The sequence below is a fragment of the Arachis ipaensis genome, chromosome B7 (assembly GCF_059453495.1).
Source record: "Arachis ipaensis isolate K30076 ecotype BB chromosome B7, ASM5945349v1, whole genome shotgun sequence".
Lineage (NCBI taxonomy): Eukaryota > Viridiplantae > Streptophyta > Magnoliopsida > Fabales > Fabaceae > Arachis > Arachis ipaensis.
The window spans coordinates 63,331,365-63,347,937 of record NC_142442.1 but is presented as its reverse complement, the minus strand read 5'-3'; the positions used below and the strand labels follow the sequence as shown (position 1 = coordinate 63,347,937).

Genomic DNA, 16,573 nt, shown 5'->3' with positions numbered 1-16,573 from the left:
CCAGCCTCTTTTTCAAATTTGCTCTTGAATCTCTGGGTATTCATCTTCTCCTAATTCGAATCTAACCTCATGGATCACTGGCCTCTTACTCATTATTTTGTGATAATATTCTTCATATTGCTTGGTGTAGAATCTAACAGGTTTGAAAACAACTGTTGGGTCATCTTCCTTCTTGTTTCTTGGAGCGATCTTGCCACTTCTTGGAGCCATGGGATTCGAATCTCAATGAGAGAAGGAGGCTCCTTCCACACCAAACTTAAAAGGTTTGCTCGTCCTCAAGAAAAAGATAAGAAAGGAAGAAGAAGAAAGTGAAGGATGGGAGAATAGAAGAAGAGAATTCGAATGGAGAGGTGGGGAATAAGTGAGAGGGGAGCACAGATATATATAGGGAGGGGAGGGGGGATTTTCGAAAACAATGGTTAAAGAAAGATAAAAAAGTTTTGAAAAAGATAATTTTTTAAACTTTAAAGATGTCAAAAAGATATGAAAAAGATATAAAAGATATAAATGATAAGATAAGAAGTATGGAAAAGATTTTAAAGTTTAATAAAAGACATGAACAAGAATGACTAAAGATAAGAAAAGATTTGAAAGAATTTGAAAACTAGTTGAAAAAGATACGAGGTTTAAAAAGATTTGAAATTGTTTTAAAATTGAAATCAATTTAAATTTGAAATATTTGAAAAAGATTTGATTTAAAAATCATGGAATTTCAAAATTGAAATTTAAAATGATAGGTTGAATGAAGAAAAGATAAGGTTTTGGAAATTACCTCCCTTGCTTATCTTGCTGGCATTAAACGCCCAGAATGACACCCATTCTGGCGTTCAATGCCAAGTTGCCTACCCATATGGGGCGTTAAACGCCCAGCCAGGCTCCCCTGACTGGCGTTCAGCGCTGGCCCTGTTTCCTCTCTTGGGTGTTGAACGCCCAGCCAGGCTCCCTGGATGGCGTTCAACGCCAGGCTGTCTGCCTCCATGGGCATTAAACGCCCAATCCCCACCCTTTTCTGGCGTTTAACGCCAGAGAGATGCTTCCTCCAGGATGCTCTGTTTTCTGTTCTACATCATTCTATCTCTGTTTAAGCACTGTCCATGATCACTATCGTTAAAAACAAGTAAATTAAGAACTAACTATAAAGAAAGCTAATTAAAACAGAAATAATTTTAAAAATAGAGAATACTAGGCTATTAATCATTGGGTTGCCTCCCAACAAGCGCTTCTTTAATGTCTTTAGCTGGACTTCACTGTACTTAACTTAGTAGCAGTGTTGAGCCTGCTAGCTCTATACCTCCTTCAAGGTAATGCTTGACCCTCTGGCCATTGACAGTGAACCTGTTGTCTGGATCTTTACCTTGAAGTTCTATCTGCCCGTAAGGTGATACACTAGTAATCACATACGGTCCTTTCCAGTGGGATTTGAGTTTTCCAGACAATAATTTGAGTCATGAGTTGAAGAGTGGTGCACAAAATTGTGATCACACTTTTCACAACTCTGCACAACTAACCAGCAAGTGTACTGGGTCATCCAAGTAATACCTTACGTGAGTAAGGGTCGATCCCACAGAGATTGTCGGCTTGAAGCAAGCTATGGTCATCTTGTAAATCTTAGTCAGGCGGATTCAAGTGGTTATGAGGTTTTGATAATTAAAAGATAAATAAAACATAAAATAAAATAAAGATACTTATGTAATTCATTGGTGGGAATTTCAGATAAGCATTTGGAGGTGCTTTGTTGCTTCTGAACCTCTGCTTTCCTATTGTCTTCATCCAACCATGCGTGCTCCCTTCCATGGCAAGTTGTATGATCCTCTCGGATGAAAAATACCAGGTACGGTTTCTGCACCGCTAATCAACTGCCAGATTTCTCGTCTCGGATGAAAAGTACCAGGTACAGCTACTGCACGGCTAATCATCTGTCAGTTCTCACAAGCGTCGAAATAGGATCTCTCTATCCTTTTGCACACTGTCACTACGGCCAACATTCGCGAGTTTGAAGCTCATCACAATCATCCCTTCCCAGATCCTACTCGGAATACCACAGACATGGTTTGGACTTTCTGGATCTCATGAATGCTGCCAATCGTTCTAGCCTCTACCACGAAGGTTCTAATCTCAGGATTCGAATGCTCTATTGTCAGGAGAGGCAAGTCAAATCCGTAGATCAGAGACCCAAGAGATTATACTCTGGCTGTCGTCCAATGACTACGTTGAACATTATGTAGACCGCTTGTGGTTGTCAGGCACGCGGATCTTGGCTAAGCGAGTAACGAAGATAGTGGGTGATTGTCACGGGTCACCCCTTCATTCTAACTTAACTGAATTAATTACGAGAGTATATCTTGGAGAAGAAGTAAGCGTGAATTGAAAGAGAAACAATAGTATTTGCATTAATTCATGAAGAACAGCAGAGCTCCGCACCTTAATCTATGAGGTGTAGAAACTCCATCGTTGGAAAATACAAAAGAGAAAAAGGTCTAGGCATGGCCGAATGGCCAGCCTCCCAAATGTAACATAAAAGTCCAAAGATAGATATACAATAGTAAAAAGTGCTATTTATACTAAAACTAGTTACTAAGGATTACAGAAAATAAGTAACTAAGTGCGGATAGTGCAGAAATCCACTTCTGGGGCCCACTTAGTGTGTGCTTGGGCTGAGCATTGAGCTTTACACGTGCATAGGCCTTTTCTAGAGTTAAATGGCAGCTTGGATGCCAGATTGGGCATTTAACTCTAGTTCTTGTGCCAGTTCTGGCGTTTTACGCCAGAAAAAGGTCTTTGGCTGGCGTTTAAATGCCAGATTGGGCCATCAAATCTTGGACAAAGTATGGACTATTATACATTGCTGGAAAGCCCAAGATGTCTACTTTCCAACAGCATCCGCAGTCCTTTCTCAGCCTCTGAATCAGACTTTTGCTCAGGTCCCTCAATTTCAGCCAGAAAATATCTGAAATTATAGAAAAACACACAAACTCATAGTAAAGTCCAAAAATGTGATTTTTGCATAAAAACTAATAAAAATATAATAAAAAGTAACTAAAACATATTAAAAACTACCTAAAAATAATGCTAAAAATGGTATAAATTATCCACTCATCACAACACCAAACTTAAATTGTTGCTTGTCCCCAAGAAACTAAAAACAAAATAGGATAAAAAGAAGAGAAAATACAATAAATTTTAAAATTATCAATGAAGCTTAGTTCCAATTAGATGAGCGGGACTAGTAGCTTTTTGCTTCTGAACAGTTCTGGCATCTCACTTTATCCTTTGAAGTTCAGAATGATTGGCATCCATAGGAACTCAGAATTCAGATAGTGTTATTGATTCTCCTAGTTCAGTATGTTAATTGACGAATGGACTTTTGCCGGTAAAGAATTTTATAAAAATATAATCACGTTGTAAGTTTAGTTTCTAAACCAGCAAAGAATCCTTTCGTACAAAAGTTTGGTTGTCACAAGTAACAAAACCCAATAAAATTTATAACCGAAGTATTTAAACCTCGGGTCATCTCTCAAGGAATTGCAGGGAAGTATGATCTATTATTGGTTATGGAAAAGGTATAATTTTGGGTTTTTGGAATAAGGAACAAGTAATTTAAATGACAAGAAAAATAAATTAATAATTAAGAAAACTCTTGACAAGATATGAGAACTGGAAACTCCATCCTAGTTATCCTTATCAGGTGTGATGAGAATTGCTATTGCTCCCATTTAGTTAACCCTTACTAAATAAAGGAAAGTCAAGTGGACTAATCAATTTGATTCCTCAAGTCCTAGTCAACTCCTATGGAAAGACTAGCTTTAGAGGAATCCAAATCAATCAGCAATTTCCAATTTTTAATCAACAGCTGAGTTTGATAACTCAAGTGTCACCAATTACTCAACTAAAGCCAAGAGGAGAAAATCTATTCGAATAAAAATGCCTTTTCATCAATTAGCTAAGAATATAAAAATCTAAATTAAAATCATAAATCTGAAATACCTCAAATTGTATTAAATAGAAATTAAAATCTAATATGAAGAGTTCACAAGCCAATTTGACTAAATAAGTAATTACCAAGAGAAATAGAGCAACTAAAGTAATAGAGTGAATAAAAGTAGAAGAGAACATAAATTAAAGGAACATTGAACCTGGAATGAAGAAGCAATCCTAAAATTAAGAGAAATCCTAAATCCTAAATCCTAAGAGAGAGGAGAAAGCCTCTCTCTCTAGAAACTACATCTAAAACCTAAAATTGTGAATAATGTGAAGTTGTATTATGAATGAATAGATTCTCCCACTTTATATCCTCTAATCTGTGTTCTCTAGGCCAAAAACTGGGTCAAAAATAGCCCAAAAATCACCCCCAGCGATTTCTGATACGTCCAGCACGCGGCAAAGTCACGCGTGAGCGCGGATTGAGTTTTTGCCAGGTCATGCGTGCGTGTGATCCACGCGTGTGTGTCACCTATCTTCGAGGCAGATATGGAAAATTATATATTTTTGCGAAGCCCCGGATCTTAGCTTTCCAACGCAACTAGAACCGCCTCATTTGGACCTCTGTAGCTCAAGTTATGGTCGATTTAGTAGCAAGAGGTCAGGCTGGACAGCTTTAGTAGTTCCTTCAGTTTCTTGTTTTCCTTCCACTTCTGCATGCTTCCTTTCCATCCTCTGAGCCATTCCTGCCCTATAATCCCTGAAATCACTTAACGCACATATCACGACATTGAATGGTAATAAGAGAGGATTAATATTTGGTAATTTAAAAGCTTGAGAAGCAGGTTTTCAATTATAGAACAAAATTAGGAAGGAAAATGTAAAACCATACAATTTATATGAATAAGTGGGTAAGAACTTGATAAAAACCACTCAATTGAGCACAAGATAGACCATAAAATAGTGGTTTATCAACCACCCCACACTTATACATTAGCATGTCCTCATGCTAAGCTCAAGAGAAGCTATAAAGGAGTGAAGAGGAATGGTAGAATGCATGAAATGCAACCTATCTATATGAATGCAACTATATGCTAAGATGTTTCTAGATACTTGGTTAAAAGTAAATAAGTTCTTCAAAACAAATATAAATCAAATATCACTAATTAAAATTCATACAGTAAAAACAAGTAAACTTGTAAGAAGATAGCTCATGAAAGCAGGGAACATAGAATCAAGCATCGAACCGTCACTGATAGTATATGTGCACTCTAATCACTCAAGTGTATAGGGTAATCACTCTACTCTTCTCTAGTCATGCTTTCTAAACTTTGTTCTTCACCTAACCAATCAACAAGTATTTAATGTACCAATGCAAACATCATGAGGTCTTTTCAAGGTTGTAATGGGGCTAAGGTAAAGGTGAGGGTATATATATGGCTAAGTGAGCTATAAATTGAATCCTTGATCAACCTAAGCTTTCACCTATACATACACTCTATATACTTTTTAAATTCATGCCTAGCTACCCAAAATTCCCACTTTTTCATTACATACTCATGCATCAACTTTTCTTTTAATTTTTTATCACATATGCATTGATCTTTTCCTTAACTTAACTTAGCAATGGGGTAATTTTGTCCCCTTATTTATTTACTTATTTATTGATATATTTTTTTTGGATTTTTTTCTCTTTTTTTTATTAAATAGAAAAATAAACATAACTTATCAATGCACATTGATTTTTAATTTTTTCTGATTTCACATGAGTAGTAACCCAAATTTCTAATATTTTATCATAACACATTCCCTTTTAACCCATGTTCCCACAGTTTCCCCACACTTGATTGACATACAATTTCTATCTTAAGCTAACCAAAGATTCAATTTGGGGTATTTAATTATTTTTTCTCTTAAGGCTAGTGATGTGGTAAAATATAGAACAAGGGGGATAAAAAGGCTCAAAGTGGCTCACAAAGGTGACATAAAAGGGTAGGCTATTTGGGATAAGTGAGCTAATAACAATTAATGGCCTCAATCATATGCATGCATATAACACATTAAACATTGGACATATAGGATGGAACAAAATATAGATTACAATCACAGAGAAGAAAACACACAAGAATTAAAATATTATGGTTAAATAGTGTAACTATGTAATTAAGCTCAAATCTCACTGGTTGTGTGTTCTAGCTTTTAAACCATGTTCCAAATACAACTTCCAACAAGTTTTAACACAAAAATTTTAATTTAAATTAGTGAAATACTATAAAGTCTTGAAAAGAAACTCATTACTTTAACCAAGCAGTGGTAAGATATGCACAAAATCAAGAAAACATGCAATCAAACATGTATATGCATGGTGCACGAAATTGTGTATGTCAATGTCAATATTACTATTTCTCACAAATTCACACAACTAACCAGCGAGTGCACTGGGTCGTCCAAGTAATACCTTACGTGAGTAAGGGTCGAATCCCACGGAGATTGTTGGCTTGAAGCAAGCTATGGTTATCTTATTATTCTTAGTCAGGATACCAACAACAGTGTTTTGTAAGTTCAATTGTGAAAAGTAAAAAGGCATAAAATAAATACTTATTGTGCAATAATGGAGAATATGTTGGAGTTTTGGAGATGCTTTGTCATCTGAATTTCAGCTTTTCTCTTGTACTCCTCTTCACACACGCAAGGCTCCTTCCATGGCAAGCTGTATGTAGGGTGTCACCGTTGTCAATGGCTACTTCCCATCCTCTCAGTGAAAATGGTCCAAATGCTCTGTCACAGCACGACTAATCATCTGTTGGTTCTCGATCATGTCGGAATAAGAGCCATTGATACTTTTGCATCTGTCACTACGCTCAACAATCGCGAGTTTGAAGATCGTCACAGCCATTCAATCCTTGAATCCTACTCGGAATACTACAGACAAGGTTTAGACTTTCCGGATTCTCATGAATGCCGCCATCTTTCATAGCTTATACCACGAAGATTCTGATTAAGAAATCTAAGAGATACTCATTCAATCTGATGTAGAACGGAGGTGGTTGTCAGGCACACGTTCATGGATTGAGGAAGGTGATGAGTGTCACAGATCATCACCTTCTTCATAGTGAAGCGCGAATGAACATCTTAGATAGGAACAAGCGTGTTTGAATGGAAAACAGAGATAATTGCATTAATTCATCAAGACGCTGCAGAGCTCCTCACCCCCAACAATGGAGCTTAGAGACTCATGCCATCAAAGAGTACAAAGTTCAGATCTAAAAATGTCATGAGATCCAAAATAAATCTCTAAAAGTTGATTAAATACTAAACTAGTAACCTAGGTTTATAGAAAATGAATAAACTAAGATAATTGGTGCAGAAATCCACTTCTGGGGCCCACTTGGTGTGTGCTGGGACTGAGACTTAAGTTTCTCATGTGCCTAGGCTGTTTTTGGAGTTGAACGCCAGGTTGTAACCTATTTCTGGCGTTCAACTCCAATTTGTAACCTGTTTCTGGCGTTTGACGCCAGACTGCAACATGGAACTGGCGTTGAACGCCAGTTTACGTCATCTATTCTTGAGCAAAGTATAGACTATTATATATTGATGGAAAGCCCTGGATGTATACTTTTCAACGCAATTGAGAGCGCGCCATTTAGACTCCTGTAGCTCCAGAAAATCCATTTCGAGTGGAGGGAGGTCAGAATCCAACAGCATCTGCAGTCCTTTTTCAGCCTGAATCAGATTTTTGCTCAGCTCCCTCAATTTCAGCCAGAAAATACCTAAAATTACAGAAAAATACACAAACTCATAGTAAAGTCCAGAAATATGATTATTATTTAAAAACTAATAAAAATATAATAAAAACTAACTAAATCATACTAAAAACATACTAAAAACAATGCCAAAAAGCGTATAAATTATCCGCTCATCAATGCAACAATGAACTAATAAAGAAAATAAGACACTGGTATTGGGAAGAAAATAACTAAACCATGGAGATCGGTATTGACCTCCCCACACTTAAAGATTGTACCGTCCTCGGTGCATGCAAAGAAGTGCAAGTGGACGGGCTGCTCCAACTGATGCTTTTCTCTAGAGATTGTACAGATAGACTTGTCTGTTGCCCCATATAGAAGTTTCTCTTTCCCTTTCTCATTGGCCAACCTGAAAGAAAGGAAAAAAAAGAAAAAGTAACTCAGAAATAAAGATAAGAAAATAAATAAAGTCTGGGTAGGTTAATGCCAAATAATGAGGGTCTCAATTATATGGTAGCTACAACATGCAAGTGAGAAAATAATAGAAGCACATGGCATACCAGTGGTGTAAAAGTTGCAACAATATGAAAGAGAGTGTGGGTAATGCAAGATAGTGTAAGTTCATTTCAATGCAAGATAATATAAGTATCATGAAGGAATAGCATTGACTTATGAATAATAATACCCAATCAGAATAAAACAAGTTATGATGCACCAGAATAATTCAAGAAAAGATACAACAGTTGAAGAAGAACATTTAACACCAATGGTGAAATAAGAACTTAGAAAAAGAAAATAAAAATATGCACAAAATTAAAATGCAATGAATGAAAGTATGTAAATGCAATAGGAAAAATAGAATGAAAGAGATGAAGAAGAATGAGAAGTTAAAAAAAATGAAGATGAAGAGAGTAAGGAAGGGGGAAGAAAGAATAAGAAAAGATAGAAGAAAGAAGAAAGAATGATAATAGAAAGATAAGTAGGATTGGAGAAGAAAAGTTAGGAATTCTGGCACTGATCTGGATAAACTGTGTGTCGCATACGACGCGGACGCGTGGGGAACGCGTTCGCGTGGTTTGGGCTATTTTCAAGTGACGCGGATGCGTCAGGGATGCGTTCGCATGACCTGAAGTGTGCTATTGGCGCGAGAGCAGCCTCGCGCACGCACAACTCTCTGTTTTAATGCGTACATTTCCAAAATTTGAACCGACGCGTGCGCGTGACAGACGCGTACGCGTGGATTGCCTGGAGGGGAAAATGATGCGTTCGCGTCAGGGACGCGCACGCGTGATGTTGCTTGTGCTCCTAGCACCATTCCAGCACCACACCATCACAACTTTCTTTCTAAACACATTTTTACACCGATTTGTAGGGTCACGCGTACGTGTGGGTGACGCGCACGCGTGGAAGACTGATTCTGTAAATTGACGCGGACACGTCAGGGTCGCGTTCACGTGGGCGTGTTTGTGCCTAAGGCACGCCTCCAGCCATGCTCCCGCGTAACTCTCTGTTTCTATCTTCTTTGCTTCGCATGCACACATGACGCATACGCGTCAGCGACGCTCGCGCGTCGTGTGCGAATTTTTTTTTATGCAATATGCAGAATGCAGATGACTATGCAGAAATTATGAATGAACACGAATGAAAATAAAATAAAATAAAACTAAGAACAAAAAGGAAAGAATACACCATGGTGGGTTGTCTCCCACCTAGCCCATTTAGTTAAAGTCCTTAAGTTGGACAATTGGTGAGTCCCTTGTTATGGTGGTTTGTGCTTGAACTCATCCAGGAATCCCCACCAATGTTTGTAATTCCAATGGCCTCCGGGATCCCAAACTAGGCGCAAAGAGCCTTCAAGCAAGATTAAGCAAGTGACAAGGCCCCAAGAGTGTGGATTGCTAGACTGAATTCCGGGGTCCCAAACCTTGCCTTTGCACCGGTCTTCTTGTTGACCATCTTTGTTCCAACCAGGTGGTAAGCAATCTGAATTCTCACTGAGGCATCCAAACAGCTTTCTAGACACATACAATTTAGTATTCTTCCAACCATGATACTTCAGCCGTGAGCTTCCTACCACAATGAACTTAGGACTGTGTTGCCAACCACTAACCATCTCCCTCTTACTCTTATAGCCACAAAGAGCTCTAAGTTGTCCAACCATCTCAAGCAAAGCATATTCAAGTGAGCTAATTAAGCTTAGATATGAGAGATTTACCCACTTGAATAAAGGGGTGGATGGTGATGGCTTTAGGGGAGAGGTCTCCAACAACCTTGGCAAGGTGATCTCCAGCTCCATTCCCTTGGGCTCTTCTTTGACAACTTCCACCTCTTTGCAAGCTTCTTCAATATCAACCTCTTCCTCTTGGTAGCTTTCTTCCAATTTGATTTCTTCTTCATTGTTCACCAAGGGCATGAGAGGTTGTGCTTCTTCTTCTTTAATCTCCATGTCAAGTCCAATGGGAGAGGATTCAAATGTAGATAAGAATTCATCAATGATTGAATCCATCTCTTGATCATCCCCTTCAAAGTCTTCAACCATGATATACCTTGGAGGTTGTACACCCTCCTCAACATCAAATTCAAACTCCTTAGAAGGGGGTTCTATGACTGGGTTTTCCCATGGACGTTCCACATCTCCTAAGTCTTCGACCACTTCTTCCTCTTTAACGATTACGGCTTCCTCCAATTGTTCCAATACAAAGTCATGCTGCTCACTGTCCACCGGAGTTTCTAGTGTCTCATTCATGCTACGTTCTTCATTAGATTCTCCACATGAAGCCACGGGGGTTCCTTGAGTGTCTGAATGTCGGGAAGCTAATTGATTTATCACTTGTTCCTTTTGATGAAGGGTTGCATGAAATTGATCTACTATTTCCTTGAAGCGAGCCTGTGATTCTTGGGTCGATGGATATGGACATAGTGCATATGGAAGTGGTGGTTCTTGGGAGTAATTGGATTGGAATTGGGGTGGATAAAGGTTAGGGTCATATGGAGGTGAATAGTCGTAGGTGGCTTGTGAGTATGGTGGTTCAGAGTTATGTTGAGGAGGTGGTTTATTGGCATATGATGGAGCTTGCTGGTAACTACAAAGGGGTCCACCATATCTATCATCTTGGTACGCTCCTCGGAATGGCTCTTGACCATAGTAATTTAGTGGAGGTTGGTTGTCACGAAAAGGTCCACCATAACTATTGTCTTGGCATGCATTGTAGGATGGTCGTTGTCCATGGTATCTTGGAAGGTGTTGTTGCCGAAAGGGTTGATCAGATCCTGTTGGCTCCTTCCATCTATGATTGTTTCGACCTTGACTCATGTTCCTGTTATAGCTTCTATTCCTTTCAACAACATTAGAACCAAACTCAAAGCGACGGGGGTGAGAACTCATAGTAACTAATAAAAATTAAAAATAAAAATAAAAACAAATAAACAAGAAAAATAAAATATTTACAATAACCAATAATAAGGCACACAATTGCAATTCCCCGGCAACGGCATCATTTCGACGAACGGACTTTTGCCGGTAAAGAATTTTATAAAAATATAATCACGTTGTAAGTATAGTTTCTAAACCAGCAAAGAATCCTTTCGTACAAAAGTTTGGTTGTCACAAGTACCAAAACCCGATAAAATTTATAACCGAAGTATTTAAACCTCGGGTCGTCTCTCAAGGAATTGCAGGGAAGTATGATTTATTATTGGTTATGGAAAAGGTATAATTTTGGGTTTTTGGAATAAGGAACACGTAATTTAAATGACAAAAAAATAAATTAATAATTAAGAAAACTCTTGGCAAGGTATGAGAACTGGAAAGACTAATCAATTTGATTCCTCAAGTCCTACTCAACTCCTATGGAAAGACTAGCTTTAAAGGGATCCAAATTAATCAGCGATTTCCAATTTTTAATCAACAGCTGAGTTTGATAACTCAAGTGTCACCAATTACTCAACTAAAGCCAAGAGGAGAAAATCTATTCGAATAAAAATGCCTTTTCATCAATTAAAGCTGAGAATATAAAAAGCTAAATTAAAATCATAAATCTGAAATATCTCAAATTGCATTAAATAGAAATTAAAATCTAACAAGAAGAGTTCACAAGCCAATTTGGCTAAATAAGTAATTACCAAGAGAAATAGAGCAACTAAAGTAATAGAGTGAATAAAATTAGAAGAGAACATAAATTAAAGGAACATTGAACCTGGAATGAAGAAGTAATCCTAAAATTAAGAGAAATCCTAAATCCTAAATCCTAAATCCTAAGAGAGAGGAGAGAGCCTCTCTCTCTAGAAACTACATCTAAAATCTAAAATTGTGAATAATGAGAAGTTGTATTATGAATGAATGGATTCCCCCACTTTATAGCCTCTAATCTATGTTTTCTAGGCCGAAAACTGGGTCAAAAACAGCCCAAAAATCGCCCCTCAGTGATTTCTAATACGTCAAGGACGCGGCAAAGTCAGGCGTGAGCGTCGTCCACGCGTGAGCGCGTATTGAGTTTTTGCCAGGTCACGTGTGCGCGTGATCCACACATGCGCGTTGCCTATCTTCAGGGCAGCTATGGAAAATTATATATCATTGCGAAGCTCCAGATGTTAGCTTTCCAATGCAAATGGAACCACTTCATTTGGACATCTGTAGCTAAAGTTATGGTCGATTTAGTACCAAGAAGTCAGGCTGGACAGCTTTAGCAATTCTTTCAGTTTCTTGTATTCCTTCCACTTCTGCATGCTTCCTTTCCATCATCTGAGCCATTCCTGCCCTATAATCCCTGAAATCACTTAACACACATATCACAGCATCGAATGGTAATATGAGAGGATTAATATTTGGTAATTTAAAAGCTTGGGAAGCATGTTTTCAATTATAAGACAAAATTAGGAAGAAAAATGTAAAACCATGCAATTTATATGAATAAGTGGGTAAGGACTTGATAAAAACCACTCAATTGAGCACAAGATAGACCATAAAATAGGGGTTTATCATTGATTCTTGAACACAGCTACTTTTTGAGTCTTGGCTGTGACCCTAAGCATTTTGTTTTCTAGTATTACCACCGGATACATAAATGCCACAGACACATAACTGGGGGAACCTTTTCAGATTGTGACTCAGCTTTGCTAGAGTCCCCAGTTAGAGGTGCCCAGAGCTCTTAAGCACACTCTTTTTGCTTTGGACCACGACTTTAACCACTCAGTCTCAAGCTTTTCACTTGGACCTTCATGACACAAGCACATGGTTAGAGACAGCTTGATTTAGCCGCTTAGGCCAGGATTTTTTTCCTTTAGGGCCCTCCTATCCACTGATGCTCAAAGCCTTGGATCCTCTTTACCCTTGCCTTTTAGTTTAAAGGGTTATTGGCTTTTTCTGCTTGCTTTTTCTTTTTCTTTCTTTTTTTTTCTTTATTTTTCACCTTTTTTTTCGCAAGCTTTGTTTTTCACTGCTTTTTCTTGCTTCAAGAATCAATTTTGTGATTTTTTTAGATTATCAATAACATTTCTCTTTTTTCATTATTCTTTCAAGAGCCAAAAATTTTAACATTCATAAACTTCACTATAAAAAATATGCACTGTTCAAGCATTCATTCAGAAAACAAAAAGTATTGCCACCACATCAAAATAATTAAACTATTTTCAAGATAGAATTCGAAATTCATGTACTTCTTTTTCTGTTTCAGAAAACATTTTTCATTTAAGAAAGGTGAAAGATTCATGGAACATTCATAGCTTTAAGACATAGACACTAAACACTAATGATCATGTAATGAAGACACAAACATAGTCAAAACATAAAGCATAAAAACCAAAAACAGAAAAGAAAATAAACAAGGAGATTAAGGAACAGGTCCACCTTAGTGATGGTGGCTTCTTCTTCCTCTTGAAGAACTAATGGAGTTCTTGAGATCCTCTATGTCTCTTCCTTGCCTTTGTTGAGGTCCATGAGTGGGCTCTCTTGTTTGCTCCATCCTCTTTCTAGTGATGGGCTTTTGAGATGAATCTCTCCATCTCCCATGACTCGGAGCTGGAAGCAACTGCCTTACCTTTCCTTTTCCTAGAGGTTTCTCCGGCCTTAGGTGCCATTAGTGGTTATGGAAAGTAAAAAGCTGAGCTTTTCCACACCAAACTTAAAAGCTTTGCTCGTCCTCGAGCAAAATAAGATCGAAGGGAGTAGAAGAAGAATGATGCAATTAATTTTGAAAACTTATTACTGTATACAAGAAAAATTAAAAAGAGTTGAAAAGAATTTGAAAAGATATGTAAGTTTTGAAAACATTTTGGGAAGAATTGAAAAGAATTGAAAAGGAATTAAAAAGAATTGGAAAGATTATTAATTTTTGAAAATAGAAATTGAAAGATGAATGATCAAAATATGTTTTATGCAAAAAATTAACAATTAAAACATGAAAATTAAAAAAAAATCGAATTGGAAACAAAATTACCTCCCTTGTGTCATCCTGGCATTAAACGCCCAGAATGCTATCCATTCTGGCGTTTAACGCCCACTTGACTACCTTTTTGGGCATTTAACGCCCAGCCAGATACCCTGACTGGCGTTAAACGCCAGGAATCCTTCTTTATTGGGCATTTTTCTGAACACCCAGAATGCTGCCATTTCTGGCGTTAAATGCCCAGAATACTGCCTGCATGGGCGATAAACGCCAATTCTGCTATCCTTATTGGCGTTTAAACGCCAGTAAGTCTGTCCTCAAGGGTGTGCTATTTTTGATGCTGTTTTTCATTTTGCTTTAATTCTGTAGCTATTTTTATAACTCCACATGATCATTATCCTAAAGAAAACATAATATGGCAATGGAAAACAAATGTCTATAAAAAACAAATATAATTTAAATAACATTGGGTTGCCTCCCAACAAGCGCTTCTTTAATGTCAATAGCTTGACAGTGAGCTCTTAGAGAGCTTCACAGAGACTCAGAACTTAATGGTGGCCTCCCAACACCAAACTTAGAGTTTGAATGTGGGGGCTCTGCTTGACTCTGTATTGAGAGAATTGGATGAAGCTTTTCATGCTTTTTCTCCATGTTTATAGAAGAAGATCCTTGAGCCTTAAACACAAGGTAGTCCTCATTCAATTGAAGGACTAGCTCTCCTCTATCCATATCAATCACAGCTCTTACTGTGGCTAGGAAGGGCCTTCCAAGGATGATGCATTCATCCCCATCCTTCCCAGTGTCTAAGATTATGAAGTCAGCAGGGATATAAAGGCCTTCAATCTTCACTAAGACATCCTCTACAAGTCCATAAGCCTATTTTATTGATTTGTCTGCCATCTCTAGTGAGATTCTTGCAGCTTGTACCTCAAAGATCCATAGTTTCTCTATTATAGAGAGTGGCATGAGGTTTATACCGGACCCCAGGTCACATAGAGCCTTCTCAAAGGTCATGGTGCCTATGGTACAAGGTATTAAGAACCTTCTGGGATCCGGTTTCTTCTGAGGTATTTCTGCTGAACCAAGGCATTCAGTTCATTGATGAGCAATGGAGGTTTATCCTCCAGAGTCTCATTACCAAATAACTTGGCATTCAGCTTCATGATTGCTCCTAGATACCGAGCAACTTGCTCTTCAACAAGATCTTCATCCTCATCAGAGGAAGAATCTTCATCAGAGCTCATGAACTGCATCATTAAGTTCCATGGAATCTCTATGGTCTCTATATGAGCCTCAGATTCCTTTGGTTCCTTAATAGGGAACTCCTTATTGGTCAATGGACGTCCAGCAAGGTCTTCCTCACTGGAAATTACTGCCTTTTTACTCTCTCCAGGTTCGGCCACTTTGGATATAGTTATGGCCTTGCACTCTCTTTTGGGATTCTCTTCTGTACTACTTGGGAGAGTACTAGGAGGAGTTTCAGTAACTGTTTTACTCAGCTGTCCCACTGATGTCTCCAGATTTCTAATGGAAGACCTTGTTTCAGTCATGAAACTGTGAGTGGTTTTAGTTAGATCAGAGACTATGGTTGCAAAGTCAGAGAGGCTCTGCCATGAATTCTCTGTCTGTTGCTGAGACGATGATCGAAAAGGTTTGCTATTGCCAAACCGAATTCTCCCACCATTATTATTATTGATGCCTTGATTAGGCTTCTACTGATCCTTCCATGAGAAATTAGGATGATTCCTCCATGAAGGATTATAGGTGTTTCCATGGGATTCTCCCATGTAATTCACCTCTTCCATTGCAGGATTCTCAGGGTCATAAGCTTCCCCTTCAGAGGAAGCTTCTTTAGTACTGCCGGATGCAGCTTGCATTCCAGTCAGATTCTGAGAAATCATATTGACTTGCTGAGTCAATATTTTATTCTGAGCCAATATGGCATTCAGAGTATCAATCTCAAGAACACCTTTCTTCTGAGTCATCCCATTATTCACAGGATTTCTTTCAGAAGTATACATGAACTGGTTATTTGTAACCATTTCAATAAGTTCTTGGGCATCTGCAGGTGTTTTCTTCAGATGAAGAGATCCACCAACAGAGTGGTTAAATGACATCTTGGACAATTCAGAAAGACCATCATAGAATATGCATAAGATGCTCCATTCTGAAAGCATGTCAGAAGGACACCTTCTGATCAATTGCTTGTATCTTTTCCAAGCTTCATAGAGGGATTCACCTTCCTTCTGTCTAAAGGTTTCGACTTCCACACTGAGCTTGGTCATCTTTTGAGGTGGAAAGAATTTGGCCAAGAAAGCATTGACCAATTTTTCCTAAGAGTTCAGGCTTTCTTTAGATTGTGAGTCCAACCATATCCTAGCTCTGTCTCTTACAGCAAAGGGGAAAAGTATAAGTCTGTAGACCTCGGGATTAACCCCATTAGTCTTAACAGTATCACAGATATGCAAGAATTCGGCTAAGAACTGATGAGGATCTTCCAATGGAAGTCCATGAAACTTGCAATTC

At 38.1% G+C, this 16,573-nt stretch overlaps 1 non-coding gene across 1 annotated transcript; it reads left to right on the top strand.

Annotated features, from left to right (window-relative positions):
* Window positions 1–16,222: 16,222 nt before the first annotated feature.
* On the top strand, window positions 16,223–16,326 carry LOC148552813 (small nucleolar RNA R71). The gene has a single exon (XR_015893673.1). It is a non-coding gene; the product is annotated as a small nucleolar RNA R71 (small nucleolar RNA).
* The last annotated feature ends 247 nt before the right edge of the window (window positions 16,327–16,573 follow it).